Below are 14,630 nucleotides of genomic sequence, written 5' to 3' on the forward strand. Positions count from 1 at the left end.
GAAATTCGAGTAGTTTTGACCCAGAAAGCGAAATTTAAATATCAGACACTTAGGTGCAAGATTATGCCAAAATTTCATGTTTTCCGTCCCGTTTTAGCTCATTTCTCGGAGGCAAAATGAGCAAAAACGCTCATTTGTACATCATTCTAAAAATTCAAATTCATTCATTCAAATGTTGACATCCAAACATCGCTTTAAGGTTTAACTCTGATATTCAATAAACTCAAGTTAATTGGCAAATTTGCAGGTTGAAGGTGAAATTTTCCGTTCAATCCCCAGTTAGAAGGCCAAATTTTATGGTTTAAATCAGCCCATTTTGCAAAAAAACTGTGAGTTCTAAGTAACAGTGTTTGCATATTCCAACTTTGGCGTCTAAACCGAAATAATCGCCTCAATGTTGAACAATTCATGTAAATCAGACGGTGTTTGCGTGATGCAAGAACTGTGAGTTTAAGAGTGAACTTCACAGTTACAGTCGTACTTTTAAGTTTAGGTACTGCCCAAATTTTGAATTTTGAAGTGCTCTTTTTCAGTTAATTTTCCAACTCAAAGATCTGAGWTTTATTGTATGTTGTGAGTGGCGAGCCACAATTGTCTGTTAGAAAAACCGTTTTCGTTTCATATTTGCAAAAATTTCAATTTTATCGCTAATTTTGAGTTCTTTGATCGACATTGATTTTTATTTCTAGAACTTCCGATTCTTAAAGTGAAATGTTCAGTTCACTATCAATAAATTCCAATGTGTTTGCCAAGTTACTCTTCGTCCTAAATGCTCAATTTTCTAAAGTTTCACTTAAAAATGCTGACAATCTTAAGGTATTTTTCACGAAAAATTATGAAATAAGTTTCGAATCCTTCGCCGCTTTGTAAAAAGTTTTGGAATCCCTTTCCAGCCTCGAATTTGGAACAAAAATCAAACAACTTTGAAATGATTTGAGATCTGGAAGGTCTCTATGGTTAAAAATGTGGTTTTCCAGTTTTGACTACATTTTTTTTGCTTTACTATCTACTCAAAAACGCTCTATTTTTTTAAGTTTTACTCTAAAATACTGACGATCTCCAGATCGTTTTGTAAAAAAAATATTTTTTTTTGTTTTCAGACTCTCTTAATTCGGGCCGTTCCCAGAAGAAGATTGTGGAAGGTTTAAACAAAACAACTTTTCCGGAAAAATAGCAGTTTCAACATATTTTTGGAATTTTTGCAAACCCGAAAAGGCCATCGATCGCTCAAAAGCTGCTCCGTCCTCAGATGGCTTCATTTTCTAAATGGACGCTGAATTAAGCCCAACCCGAGAGAAATAGTGTGGAAGGTTTTGAGAAACAAACTTTGTGGAGTAAATGGCCTGCAGATCCGAGCTTTGAAGAATTTTTGGGCATCTGGAGACTTCATTTCAAAGCTCAAAATTTCCGCTTTCTTCCACTGTTTTCAACTTTYTTCAAGGATTTTTTTTTGAAGAATTCAAACTGTAGCTCCAGAGCTTTAAAAATATTYAAATATTTGAAACYAGCGTTAAAGRGCCCGAAACCTCCGCACTTTTCAGCCATTTGAAAGTTCAAAATTGAGCCTTAATTCGGGTCGTTCCGRGATGAGGAGTGTGGATGGTTTAAAGAAACGAACTTTTCCGGAAAAATCTAGCTGTWGTTTCAGGACCGTTTTGGAACTTTTGCTATCGGACCGCCATCGATCGCCCAACCCAAGAGAAAGAGTGTGGAAGGTGTTGAGAAACACATTTTGTRGATGAAATCGCCTGCAGATCCGAACTTTGAMGAATCTTGGGRCATCTGAGGACTGCATTTGAAAGCTCAAAATTTTCGCATTCTTCAGCTGTTCGAAAGATGATAATCGGCACTCAACTGAGYGCGTCCGGAGGTGTACAATGTAGAAGGGATTGAGAAGGTGTTTTCAAAGAAACTGTCTGGAGAAATCCGACTTWACCCTCGAAGTTTTAAGAATTCCTCGCTRACGCAAAATAGCGTTTAAATTCTCAAAACTTCCACGCTTTTCAGCTCTTTTTTTCAACATCAACATTTAATTTGGATCGTTGCAAGAAAAAGAGCGTGGAGGCTTTACAAAACGAACTTTTCCGGGAAAATCCAGCCGTAGTGGCAGAATCTTTAGGAACTGGCATCGATGGCTCAAAATCTGCTTTATCATCAGCTTACTACTGTAAATCGGCACTGAATTAAGGCCTTCCCGAGAGAAAGGATATGGAAAATTTAGAGAAATGAACTTTCTGTAGTCGCCTGGAGCTTCGGGGCTTCAAGTATCGTTCTGCACCTGAAAACTGCATTTGAATACTCCGAAGTTCCCCTTTCTTTAACTCTTTTGTGTGCAAAATTGCCCTTTAATCGGAAGAGGCTTTCAAAAAGGGCAACTATTTTATAGTTGTATAATTTATTAGATCCGGCTGTGGTTCCAGTGCAGTTGAAAACTTCCGATTTCTGAAAACTGTGCTTGAAAGCTTAAAATCCGCTCTTTCTTGGCTTTTTTTAAATTTAGAAATCGGTGCTTACTTGAGTCTGTGCGGAGATGAACAGTGAATGCGCTCGGTGTTTGAAGAAAAGTATGGATGGTTTCAAACAACGAACTTTCCCCGATAAATCAAGACAAAATTTCAGCGTCTGTTAAATTGAGCCTGAAACCAGATGCAGAGAGTGGACGGTTTGGAGACTCAAACTGTTCGTAGAAGGTTTTTTTGCAAAAGTCCGGCAGCAGCTTTAGTGCTTTGAAAACCCGCTGATATCCGAAAACTGTGTTGAAAAGCGAAAAATCTGCACTATCTTGAAATTTTTGCGATTTTCAATTCGGCGCCTAACTCCGATCGTTCTAAAGAGAACAGAACCCTTCAAGAAACGAACTGTAAACGTCGTTTAAACTCCTTTCATATCGGCTGGTATAAAAGCCAAAAAATCTGCTCTTTCTTGGGGTTTTTTTCTGGGATTCTGTGGGTCTGGAAACTGGGTGGGAAAGCGCAAATTGGCCACTTTGTGCAGCTACTGCAAACATCAAAATCGGCTCTCAAATAAGGTGGTTTAAACAAGAGCGTGGAGGGTTTAGAAACCGAAGTTTTCCAGATAAATGCAGCTGAAGTTGCAACGTTTTCCGGCCTTTTTCGCTTCAAATCATCAGGTTGACGATTGAATGAATAATCTACGTTTTAATCCTTGAAGTTCATCTTCAAAAAAAGTGCCGCATGAAATCTGAACGTAACTTAATAACCGCACATTGAACAATAAATTGCTTTCGGTCCAAACTTGCTTCACACACGCCGCATTACTGAAATAAATAGTTAAATTTCCTCTTCCATTACATTCTGCGTTGTTCACTCTGCCGCCGGAGTATTAGGGCAATTTTATCTAGTTATTAGTTTTTGGGTAATTTCGGTTTCCAAACTCCAATATAATTAAAGATAAATCTCCGCTATAGCTTTAAAACTACATGCGAACTACCGACTCTCTATTTATTAAAACTTAAAATAAAATTATAATAAGCTTGGAGCGTCGCAAAAGTTTAAATTTGCTTTCAAAAGCGCCACCACTACTCGGCTTGTTAGTGGCTTTATTTGATGATTTTTGCGAATAAATGGACGTTCTTGGCGGACGTTTCGCTCGCATCTGCAGCAGCCGCTCTCAAACGCCTCTAACGGGTTTAAACCAGCACAAGTTTGCCCGTTACCATCAGGGCCCGGCAAGTGCTGGTCAAATAAGGGATTTGGTTACGTGGAAAACCCATTCGAACCCCTTTAGCAAATAGAGTGGAAAAAGCGCATCTTGGAGAGTGTTGCCTTAAGGGTAATTAATAAAAATGATTAAATAGTGGGCATAAAGTCAACGGGGAAGCACATTAGCGTCCTTATTTACAAAATATAAAATGTCGCTAATGAATCGCCCACCCTGTCGCTTCTTAACGGTCGCGTCCCGCGAATTCTGAACGTCCGGGACGATGGACAATTGTCCTGTTCATTAATCATGTCGATTCATCAACCTCTTGAACGTCAAACGCAATGTTGTTGTTGAAGGGTCCGCTGCTGCCTCGAGAGTTTCATCTAGCTAATTGCTGACAAAGCAATGTTTTTTGGTTTTTTCGTAGTATTATTGACACTTTCCCACAACGAATCAGCGTGAGTTGTTTGATGAAACCATGAAGGTTTATGCGCCAACTAGAAAAAAAATGTCTTGCTTTAAATGAGGCAAAAAACTGCGATATAAAGTTTGGGTCTTTCACAACATGGTACTGGTCTTAGTCTTTCATACATAATCTTGATCTCGCTTTTGATAGAAAGACATTGTTCACCATCGGATTTGTATGAGTTTTTGGATTTTTCTGGTGGTAGATTAATGTGCCCCAAGCGTGTATATCTTGAGCTAATTGACAAAGCTTATAAGAAATTAAAAATTTTCATTTTCGCATGGCGCAAAGCCAATTTCAATAGCAACCGGACCGTGAATAATGAAGAATAATGGAGCATCAGCCTACTGCGAGTACATCGTTAAATTTGATGAATCCCCGTTAAATGTTCCACAAACATCGCATGCAAAGATGGCTGAACGTCGATTCTATTCTGCCGATTCTGGCGCGTAGAGTCAAAAATCTGTCCAAACAAGTTGGAAAGTTCGTTAACTTTCAAGGGTGAGATCCCGCTTCCTTGGTTCACTGCTATGCAAATATGCGCCTCTTAATCGGATCTTTTCAGATCGTTTTTGCCGTCTTTTTCGGGTGCATATCATTTCGACGATGACCAGCTCTTATTTGGTATTCAAATATTTGGCCGATGCATTAAAGCCTCTCGGATGAGGAATGTTTGCTTTATTACACAGTCGCCCCTTGCACAAAGTACCGTCAATCGTCTAACGGGATGGTTTGGTCATCAGATCAAATTTCCTTCATCGACTTGTTGGAGTTCGCATTTTTCCTTTTACTAGTTTGGGTTAATTGTTTGGCCTGTCACCAAATACTTTCCATTTGAGCCCCCACAAAAACAAATCTGTTGGAGATAAATCTGGCGATTTAGGAGGCCATTCAATAGGCCTTGCGATGGGAGAAACGCGCATGTGAAATTTTGATTATTTGCCGAAAATGTTCTAAGGTATAAAAGTATAAATGATCTAAAAATCACTTGAAATCTACATAATTGTAATCTGAAGGAAGCGAGGAATGCAACGAACTCATTGAAAAACACGCCAGAAGTTTCAGTTCTAAACTAATCTAAATTTTTAGTACATTTTATCCGTTGTTAGAACATTCACGATCTTTAGGCGACGATTTTTTGCTCATCATTGATCCAAACAATTTATAAATGCACTTTTGTGTGCTATTTAAGGCGAAAGGAATCGATTGAGCGCAAAAAACACGCATGTGAAATTTTCATTTTTTAGCGAAACTTTTCTAATGGTGTTGGTCGATTTTTCGAAAAAATTTAAATGTTCTCAAAATGCATTCAAATCTACAACATTGTAATCTTGAAGGAGCCAGGAATGCAACGAACTCATGGAAAAACACCCCAGAAGTTTCAGTTCCAAAATAATCGAAATTTTCAGTACATTTTGTGCGTTGTTAGAACATTCACGATATTTAAGCGACGATTTTTTGCTTATTATTGATCCAAACAAATCATAAATGAACTTTCCTGTGCTTCTTAAGGCGAAAGGAATCGCTTGAGCGCAAAAACCACGCTTGTGAAAATGTAATTTTTTGGCGAAAATTTTCTAAGGGTGTTGGTCGATTTTTCGAAAAAATATAGATTTTCTCAAAATGCCTTAAAATCTACATCGTTGTAATCTTGAGGAAGCCAGGAATGCAACGAACTCATGGAAAAACACCCCAGAAGTTTCAGTTCCGAAATAATCGAAATTTTCGGTACATTTCAGGTGTTGTTAGAACACTCACGATCTTTTATAAATGCACATTTTTGTCAGCTTCTTAAGGTGAAAGGAATCGATTGATCGCAACAGAACACGCAAGTGAAATTCTGATTTTTTGCCGAAAATTTTCTAAGGGTAGTGGCCGGTGACCATTGCGATCAAGAACGTTAGGAATGCAACAAACTAGTTGAAAAACACGCGAGAAGTTTCAGTTCTAAAATAATTGAAATTTTCGGTAAATGTTAGACGTTCTTTGAGCATTTACGACCTTTAAGCGACGATTTCTTCCTTATCGTGGCTCCAAACACTTTATAAATTAAATTTTTGTGAGTTTCTTAAGGCAAAAGGAATCGATTGAGTGCAACAAACACACATGAAAATTGTTGTTTTTGAAAATTTTATTAGGGTGGAAGTCCATTTTTCGAAAAAATATAAGGTTTTTCAAAATGCCTTAAAATCTATGTCATTCTAATCTCGAGGAAGCGAAGAATGCAACGAACTCATTTTACACGTTAAAAGTGTTCAGATGGATAAACGTATTTAGCGTCTTAATTAGGCATTTTTCCGGTTTGGGTTAGTTTCATGATTCTTTTGCTGCTTTGCAGCAAAACCCGTGTTAAATTTTTGCAAATATCAACCATAAATGTGTCCATCTTTAGCAAAAAGGGCGCAAGTAAGTTCTGCAAACGATACCTTAGTCACGCAGACGGGGACAATCTGAAAGCCGCTTAAGCTGCGAGCTTCCACTATGAACCCCCCAGTTTTCTCCCTCTACCAGTGGCGTAGTTGGCAAATGAACCGAAGGGCTTCTTCCAATCATTCATCTGACAATCCTCCAAAACACGCTTCTATATTTTACGATTTTACTCACCTCCCAAAAACGTTTTATCCCCAAAAAAAAATAACATGCATAAATCAATTGACTCATGCGTTTAATGCGCACGGCACTGGAGGGTGCAACCCACCCCTAAGAATAAACTACCCGATTAGGGGTAGTTGGGAAAACTTTCGCTTGCATAGTTGGCGCTGCTTGTCGGGTGGTTGTCCCTAAGTGGAGTTCGAACGTTGGTTATTCGCCTAGTCGATAGATGGCCATAGAAGGCAACTAATTTTCTCCACTGTCCTCTGGCCGCTTCCGAAAAGATTATCGATGAAACTGCCAGAAGAAACTTTGGCCAAACGGACCTTAGTTGACGTGGGGATCATTTAATGAATCAGGCTCAGTGGTGGAGTTCCATTAATTAAAGTGTTGTTAATTATATCGGATTTGCGGAAGACTGACAATGTAGGAGAAATTTCCATCGATTCTCGCGTGTGGGAGATGCAAGAAATTTGGCAGTTGGTTTTCGAAAAGGAAAGTTCACTGGAAAGGGCACAATTTACAGGTTTTACCTACCGGGGAAGGTGTGAGGAAGAACGTTCTTGACGACCCGGAGAAGAAATCTTCTGCTTTGAAGAAAGCCAGTTTGCAGCTGCAGTCGGGATTTCCACTAGATTATTTAGATGATATGTTGGAAAGAACAGTAATTCAGACTCGATGTCTGCTCGATTAGTTAATTCGGGCACTTTTGCATGATTTGTGCCCTTTTGGCCAACCCACACTCTATGATAAATTCCTCAACATCCAGGGCAGATATCGGGATACCGTTTCAGAACTCCATAAAAAACGCTCATTTAAGACTCAGAGGAAATTTCGTTTCCTTCAGCTGAGTGGGTTGTTTTTTTTATTAATTTTGGAACCTCCAAAAGTTTGCGCCGTTGGCCCTTTTTTAACTGCGTTTCTTTGGTACTCATTCGTCAACATTCAAACTCATCAGGATGCAATACAGAGCACTGTTTTCCCTTTAAACTCAGTAAACATTTTCTTTCGAACGTAAACGTTTCGTTCTTCTACTGTGAATTCGTGTTCTTTCAAATAAGCGCTTGTATTTTTATTAATCCAGCAAACTTCGAGTGATTTGCGCGATTTGGCCACTCTTGCACCGTCCTATTCAAGGCCTGATTCTTCAACAGCCAGATCAGATATTGCAATTCGGTCTTTAACACTCCATAAAAGAGGTTCTGCTGAAGACTCACGGGCCCTTGGGCTTCCTGCCCCCAAGTGGTTTATTTTTTATTAATTTAGTATTTGCGCTTTTGCCCCTGTTTGCCATTAGTGTTCATTCCTGAATATTCAGGTTTTTCAACCCAGACAATAATTAGCACAATCTTTACCTTAGACTCAGTGAAAGTCGTGTTTGATTAGAACAGTTGGTTTAATTTTCCTCCCTAAGAAACTCCCTAAGATTTGCCCTCTTTGGCACTTCTTCCACCGTCACCTTTTATTGCTAATTTCTCAATATCCAATCTGGATATTTGCAGACGGTCTTCAAGCATCCAGAAAGACAACCTGATTTTGGAGACATACATTTTATTTTTATTAATTCAAAAAACTTCCAGTGGTTTACGAGGTTTGGTCACTCATACACCCTCTTCTTTGCGCGGGTCGCGTCGTTAATGCGAGCTTAAACATCGGAAGAAAAAGCGTTTGCGACAGACTCAGTGCAAATTGTCCAGTTTTAATTGATTTGAAGCTTAAAAAAATGGTCAATCTTTAAAGGCTGCCAGAGCTGCTTTCGACATTGGAGAAAACTGGTTAAACTCTATCATTTAAAGCATTTGGGCTGCTTTGGTGGGTTCCCCAAAGTCCAGACTGGCAAGAGAACCTGTAGAAAGAAGCTGCTGAAGACAGTGACTGTAAGCGACTTGGCCCCGGAAATAATGGGAGCAATAAAAACCGCGCTACACAACCAACAAAGCAACAAAGGAAACACATTTATGGTCGAATAAAACAAAAACGATAATGCGTGTGCCGTATATGTAAAATAGAATTTCCTATTATGCGTGAAATAATGCCATCGTGTAGGCCCGTTTTAAAATGCTGCCGCAGCGCCATCGGCCCCGTCTAGCCAGAGGACATAGATGAACGAAAACTAAAATTGGCATCGATAAATCAAGCTTAGCATCGAATAATATCCATATGGCGATAACCCAGTAGGCAGATCCAAAAAGCGACGTCCGAACGACTTTTCTAACGAAACGTACATAATTGATCGGTTTAGTTGGATTACCAATTGGATCGCTTCACTTTTCACTGATAGCTACCAAACGCTTTACCCACTGCTGTGTTTTTTCTCTTTCTCCAGCTCTTCCAACTATCGGATTGCGAATTCATTTATCATTCGTCATCAATTTCCCATTAACTCTTATCCTGAACGCATGGAATCCAAACATATCCAGCGGTTCTTCTGGATTTTCTGTATTCCAACACCTTGGATCATGAAGATCAAAACAGCTTTTAGAAGTTGACGATTCATACTCCACAGTTTCCTCGTTTAATTCATGTGTTTTCCTCTAAGGATTCTCAAGATTCCTGTTACTTTTAGACAAGGTTTTCTGTTCAATTTCTTCATTTTATCATCAACTCAAATGTGCGTATTTAGGCAAATTTGTATGCAAGTTACTTTATTGCTCATTACTCAACATCTAGAAAATATATCGAAATGCTCGGTCTAAGAGTCGGTAAACGAAACTCCAGTCGAGGTCTGGTGTGAATCTGGCAACTTCGCAGTGAACGGTTTAATTGCTATTGATTTATAAAAGTTCCTGAAATTTGCTTTGCAAAATTTCTTGTGCTGTTGATTTCCCAACACTCACAAAAAATACCTCATTTTGGTGGTTCCTTTACAGTTAGAGGTTTTAATTTTATTAATGCAGAAACCCTCAATAACTTGCACGATTTGGTCAATCTTATCGATTATTCCTCAAAATCTGAACCAGCGATCCATATTAGAGTTCCAACATTTTGGCAACGAAATCCCGCTCAAAGTTCTGCGCAAACTTCCTTCTCTTCAAACAACCACTTTGTCTTTCAAAACTTGCACAATTTGGCCTATTTTGCAATTCTCTTCTTCATGACTGATTCCTCAACAATCAGCTAACAGATGTGGATTAGATGCCGAAGGCTTGGTGTAAATGTAATTAATTCAGGAACCTTCCGATGATTTTCGGGACTTTTTTCCAACATTCCTCAGCATTCAGGATAGATGTTGGGATGCGGGTTCCAAGGTTCAATTAACGCAACTTTGGTTGTGGCAAAGTGGTTCCTTTCAAGGAAACAGTTTAATTATGTTCGCGATTTGTCCATTCCTTCAGATATCGAGACTGGGGCTCCAACACTCGATAAAATAACCTTCATTTAAGTTTTCTTGCGAATTTGGTTCCTTTCAGGCAAAAAGTTCAGTTTGTATTGAATTAAGAACCTGCCCATGATCTGTGCGATTCGATCATTGCTGCACCGTCTTTCTCTGTAGACCATTCCAGGATTGCACCGTTGAAACATCAATACTTTAGATAAGTTCTAGATAAGTTCTATATTGTTGAGGCGGATTCATTTTTTACAAACTTCTTTTTTTTTTAAATTATGTCTTTTAAAAAAGACATGATGAGACAAAGTATGAGTAGGTTTTCTATAGACCAAGGTTTCGAAATTGTTTAAATTTTTCTGAAGTAGTATATCGAGAAAAGGAATTTGGTGATTTTGTTCTTTTTCAATAGTGAATTTAATTGTTGGTTCTTTATTATTCAGATAAGATAAAAATTCATCAAGTTTTTGTTCGATATTTATAATATTTTATAAACAATACTTTACTTGACGCTTTTTGTAAATTTGGGGCTCTTCAGCCAATTGCTTCAATTGTTATTCATTCAGAAACTTTCCTTTGATTTGTGCAAATTTTTGGAATGTTTTCGATCCCTCATTCAACAACATCCAGGCAAGATATAGGAAAATGGGTCCGAGCATTGGGTTAACAAATGTGAGCTTAAAGCTTCGTCTAAATATGGTTCCTTTACAGGCAAGCAGTTTGAGTTTTCATGATTAGAAAATGTCCGATGATTCACGCAAAGTGACCATTTTTTCTTTCGCTTTCCAAGCTTTGGCATGCGGGTTCCAAAATTCAATGAACGAAAGTTAGCTTAAGACTCGGTGTCAAAGTGGTTTATTTCCGACTAAGACTTCTTACGGCAGTCTTAGTCGGAAAGCACGGGAGATCACTTCGCCCACTGCCTCAGCGCCTTTGATAATGTCCACCGCAGTTGTGGCCGAAACGTCAGGAAGAAATTCCCATGGACCACCGCTTCAAAGCCCGAAAAATATTTCTATATGTGATTCGACCGGCCGTGAAAGCCTTCATAGTCTGATATTCCAATTACGTTCGAAAGTTGGCCATTCTTTCGCTGTCTTCCTCTGTTGCAAATTTTTGACCCCCAGATTGGATATCGAGAGTCAGCTTCCAACGTTGCGCCAAGTTGGGTTCCTTTGATAATTGCATTCCATTTAGTCAAACAGCTCAATTTACATGAATTTAATATACTGAAAAAATTGATAAGGTCTGGAAAGTTTTGAGCAGTTTTTCCGGTTTTGCACTGTTCCCTCCTTTGGCTCACTCCTCGACATTCAGGCCACAATAGACAGACGAAACCCTAAATATATCACAGACATCGATAACCCCCGATGTGACCCTAATATCAGTCTCCATATGCATAAAACTGAACGCTTATTGCCTCAGACTTCGACTGGAAATGACCGACACAAGTCCAGAAAGTTCCCAAAAAAAGAACTATTCGCGCTAGCCATTAAGGCCGTGAAAGAAACGAATAAAGCGATTTTAAAAAGCTCTTAAAACGTGTTTTCTACTACTGCCCTTTGTGGCATTAAAATGTCGGGCTTTAAAAATTATTGTCATCCTTTCAGGGGGCATTCAAAGAAAGAATCATTGTTGCCACGATTGGGGAACATTTCGGCCAGATTAATGTGTCTGAAGCTTTTAGCATTTTCAGTGCGAGCTTTAGCTCATTAATATTTTAAGACCCATCAATGTTTTCTTACCGAGTTCAGTCAATATGTTTGTCCGTACAGATCGCCGGAGGGCTTTAACTAGTTTCCGTTGAGAGGGTTGGGAAAACTGGCCCCGGTAGCATAGCGAAGTTGTTTTCCTGCAGACCCCTGCTCTAATCACTGACTATTCACGAGATTTCCATTCTCCGGCCGGTCAGAAACTGCCGCAGGACTTGGTCACTTTGCCAGCTTTTCTTAACTTATCGCCTATCAATTAAGAATGGATTATCGGGGCCTTGTGCTCCAGTTGCTTCCCAACTTTAACCAACTCTCCATCAGGTGGAAGATGGAGTTTTCCAAGTTCCGCACGGAATCGGAAGACATTGGGAAAACGCAACCTCGCAGTAATTTCCGCCTAATTCTTTCCTGTTATCACCCATGTAATTAGCAGGAATGCACCGTCACGTGAGCAAATTTGCCTTATAAATCATGCAGATAGACTCAAGGTGGTTTAGCCGATTCCTATCACCGTACGTTCACGCAAACGTTGCTGCTCCTGCAGTTTAAGGATATCTTTTCCAGATCGTCCATGTCGAACATGAATTGCTTTGGAACAATATTCCTTAACTAGCAGTTCGATTTAAAGCCGGGAAATGTCCTTTTCGATGTTCGAGGCCTAATTGCCGCCTCTCCTGACAACCTGCCATAAAGTGTAGGGAATTTCACGAAAAAAACACACAGAAACACCACGCGATAATGACCGTCATCGGCAGGAAGGTGGCTTTAAAAATTCATTAAGACACTATAGATAAAAAAGCGCCAGATATAAGACAATCATTAGTTATCAGCAAATACTATCTCTGGACAACAGCGGCCACGCAAGACAGACACACACGATTTGATTTATTATTTACAAACCTAAGTCATTTTTAATACTGTTTGTCGAACTTACTTGCGGTGTAAAATATGATCGATCAGTGTCGGATTTCCTACCGTTCAGGATTGAACACTTGATTGCGGAAACACTGTTTTTCTTGAACGTTTTGGCCATTCTTTAGCCGGCAGGAGACCAAAAAATCGAACAAAAATAGTCCCTTTTTGCTAGTAAAACTTTTTTCAATTTTTCAACACTGGAGGAATCTAACGTAAAATGCTGCAAAACAGACAATTTTCGCTTCTAAGATATGAATAATTAGGGCACATCCCCAAGCTCTGGCAGCTAAAATCGAAAGGCTTAAAACGGTTTTTTTCTCCTGCAAACAATGTCGTTTCCGAGCATTTTTCTGCTTTGTAACTCATTGGGCCACTTAAATACTTTTTAATTAAAGCTACTTTAGCCGGCGCATCGAGTCTTAAAACTACGTCAACCCTTTCATGACTCATTGGTACTTGTATACGGCATAATCCTTTCGGTATTTCTTCGACAGAAATGGAACTAAAGATGCTTAGTAGGGGGATTTAAAGACGACGCTAATGAAAAGAGAAAAAGTGCTTATTTGTTCTTTCCCCGCCAATTATGCCGGTTATTAACTCTTTCGTCTTTTTTCGCATCGCATGCATATTTCGACGGGAGATTTATCTGGTTAAGAGCTCAGATACGTTTGAGCCGAAGTTTTATTGAATTTTCTTTACAATATGGAACACAACAGAACCCATTTTGGTAAAAGCCGAAGTACTTTAATCATGCCACTCACAACCGCTTCGTTGTTATAAATTCCACCAAAACTAGTTTTGCATTCCTGAACGCAGCACGCATCGGTTTTCTCACTCGCAGGCACATGAGTCCATGAGGGGGGACGATCATCTATACATGGCTACGTTCCAAATTGATGCTTTCGCCGCTTGAAATCGCTGAGTTTCGGGCGAGGCAAACTTTGAAAATTAGGTTTTCGGTATATCGAATTGTACATACTTTCCTGACTGTTTCCATTCCAAATCAAAATCAATTCCTGGGCTTCAGTCATTTATTGTCTCTATTTATCAATTAAAATACGTTTCGGTGTTTTCCACCATCATCAGTTTTTCTAAAATAACAGATAGTTAAAAAAAAATTAACTAATTTAAAAAACAATCACAGTTCGTCAACAGCTTCATCATATCACACACTAAAATACATCACAATTGCAACACTTTAAAACATTCTAAGATTAATTCGGCCTAAAACAGTTAAAATAATTGAGTATCTGAACAAAGAATTCTAGTCTCTTCCCAGAATTAATTGTCCTGACTAATCATCTGTTTAGGCCTAATTAATCTTAGAATGTTTTAAAGTGTTGCAATTCTGATGTATTTTAGTGTGTGATATGATGAAGCTGTTGACGAACTGTGATTGTTTTTTAAATTAATGAATTTTTTTTAACTATCTGTTATTTTAGAAAAACTGATGACGGTGGAAAACATCTAAACGTATTTTAATTGATAATTAGAGACAATAAATGACTGAAGCCCAGGAATTGATTTTGATTTGGTAGATCGAATATAAAACATCTACTGGAGTTTCCAACTAAACTCTGGCTGAAACTATTGCTATTTGAAGATGATTTTGGGGTTTTTTGTGATCTGTGCTGGCGTTGCGTAATATCGTAAGGAAATGTGGTACTGCTGGCAAGTCGTTAATCGCAAATTAGGTTAGTAAAATGTTCGGGATATTGTGGCGATTGTTCTTATCACTCCATGTCATTTGGCCGATATTTCCCAGCCCATTTTCGGCCAACTTTCGCCTAATTACCCCCCATTTACATCGGATATGGTCATTTTCATCAAACACCCCTGTAATTATATTATTTATGTGTATCTAGGGTGCAAATACCGTGCGGTGGAACTGGGAAAACGCCTCTGGTCTCCAAGGAATCTTCGACATGCAAAGTTTTACTTTACCAGTACGTGCAAG

Source organism: Dendroctonus ponderosae, unplaced genomic scaffold (assembly GCF_020466585.1).
Source record: "Dendroctonus ponderosae isolate FM_Combo_2020 unplaced genomic scaffold, Dpon_F_20191213v2 Dpon_F_20191213_10, whole genome shotgun sequence".
NCBI classification, from domain to species: Eukaryota; Metazoa; Arthropoda; class Insecta; order Coleoptera; family Curculionidae; genus Dendroctonus; species Dendroctonus ponderosae.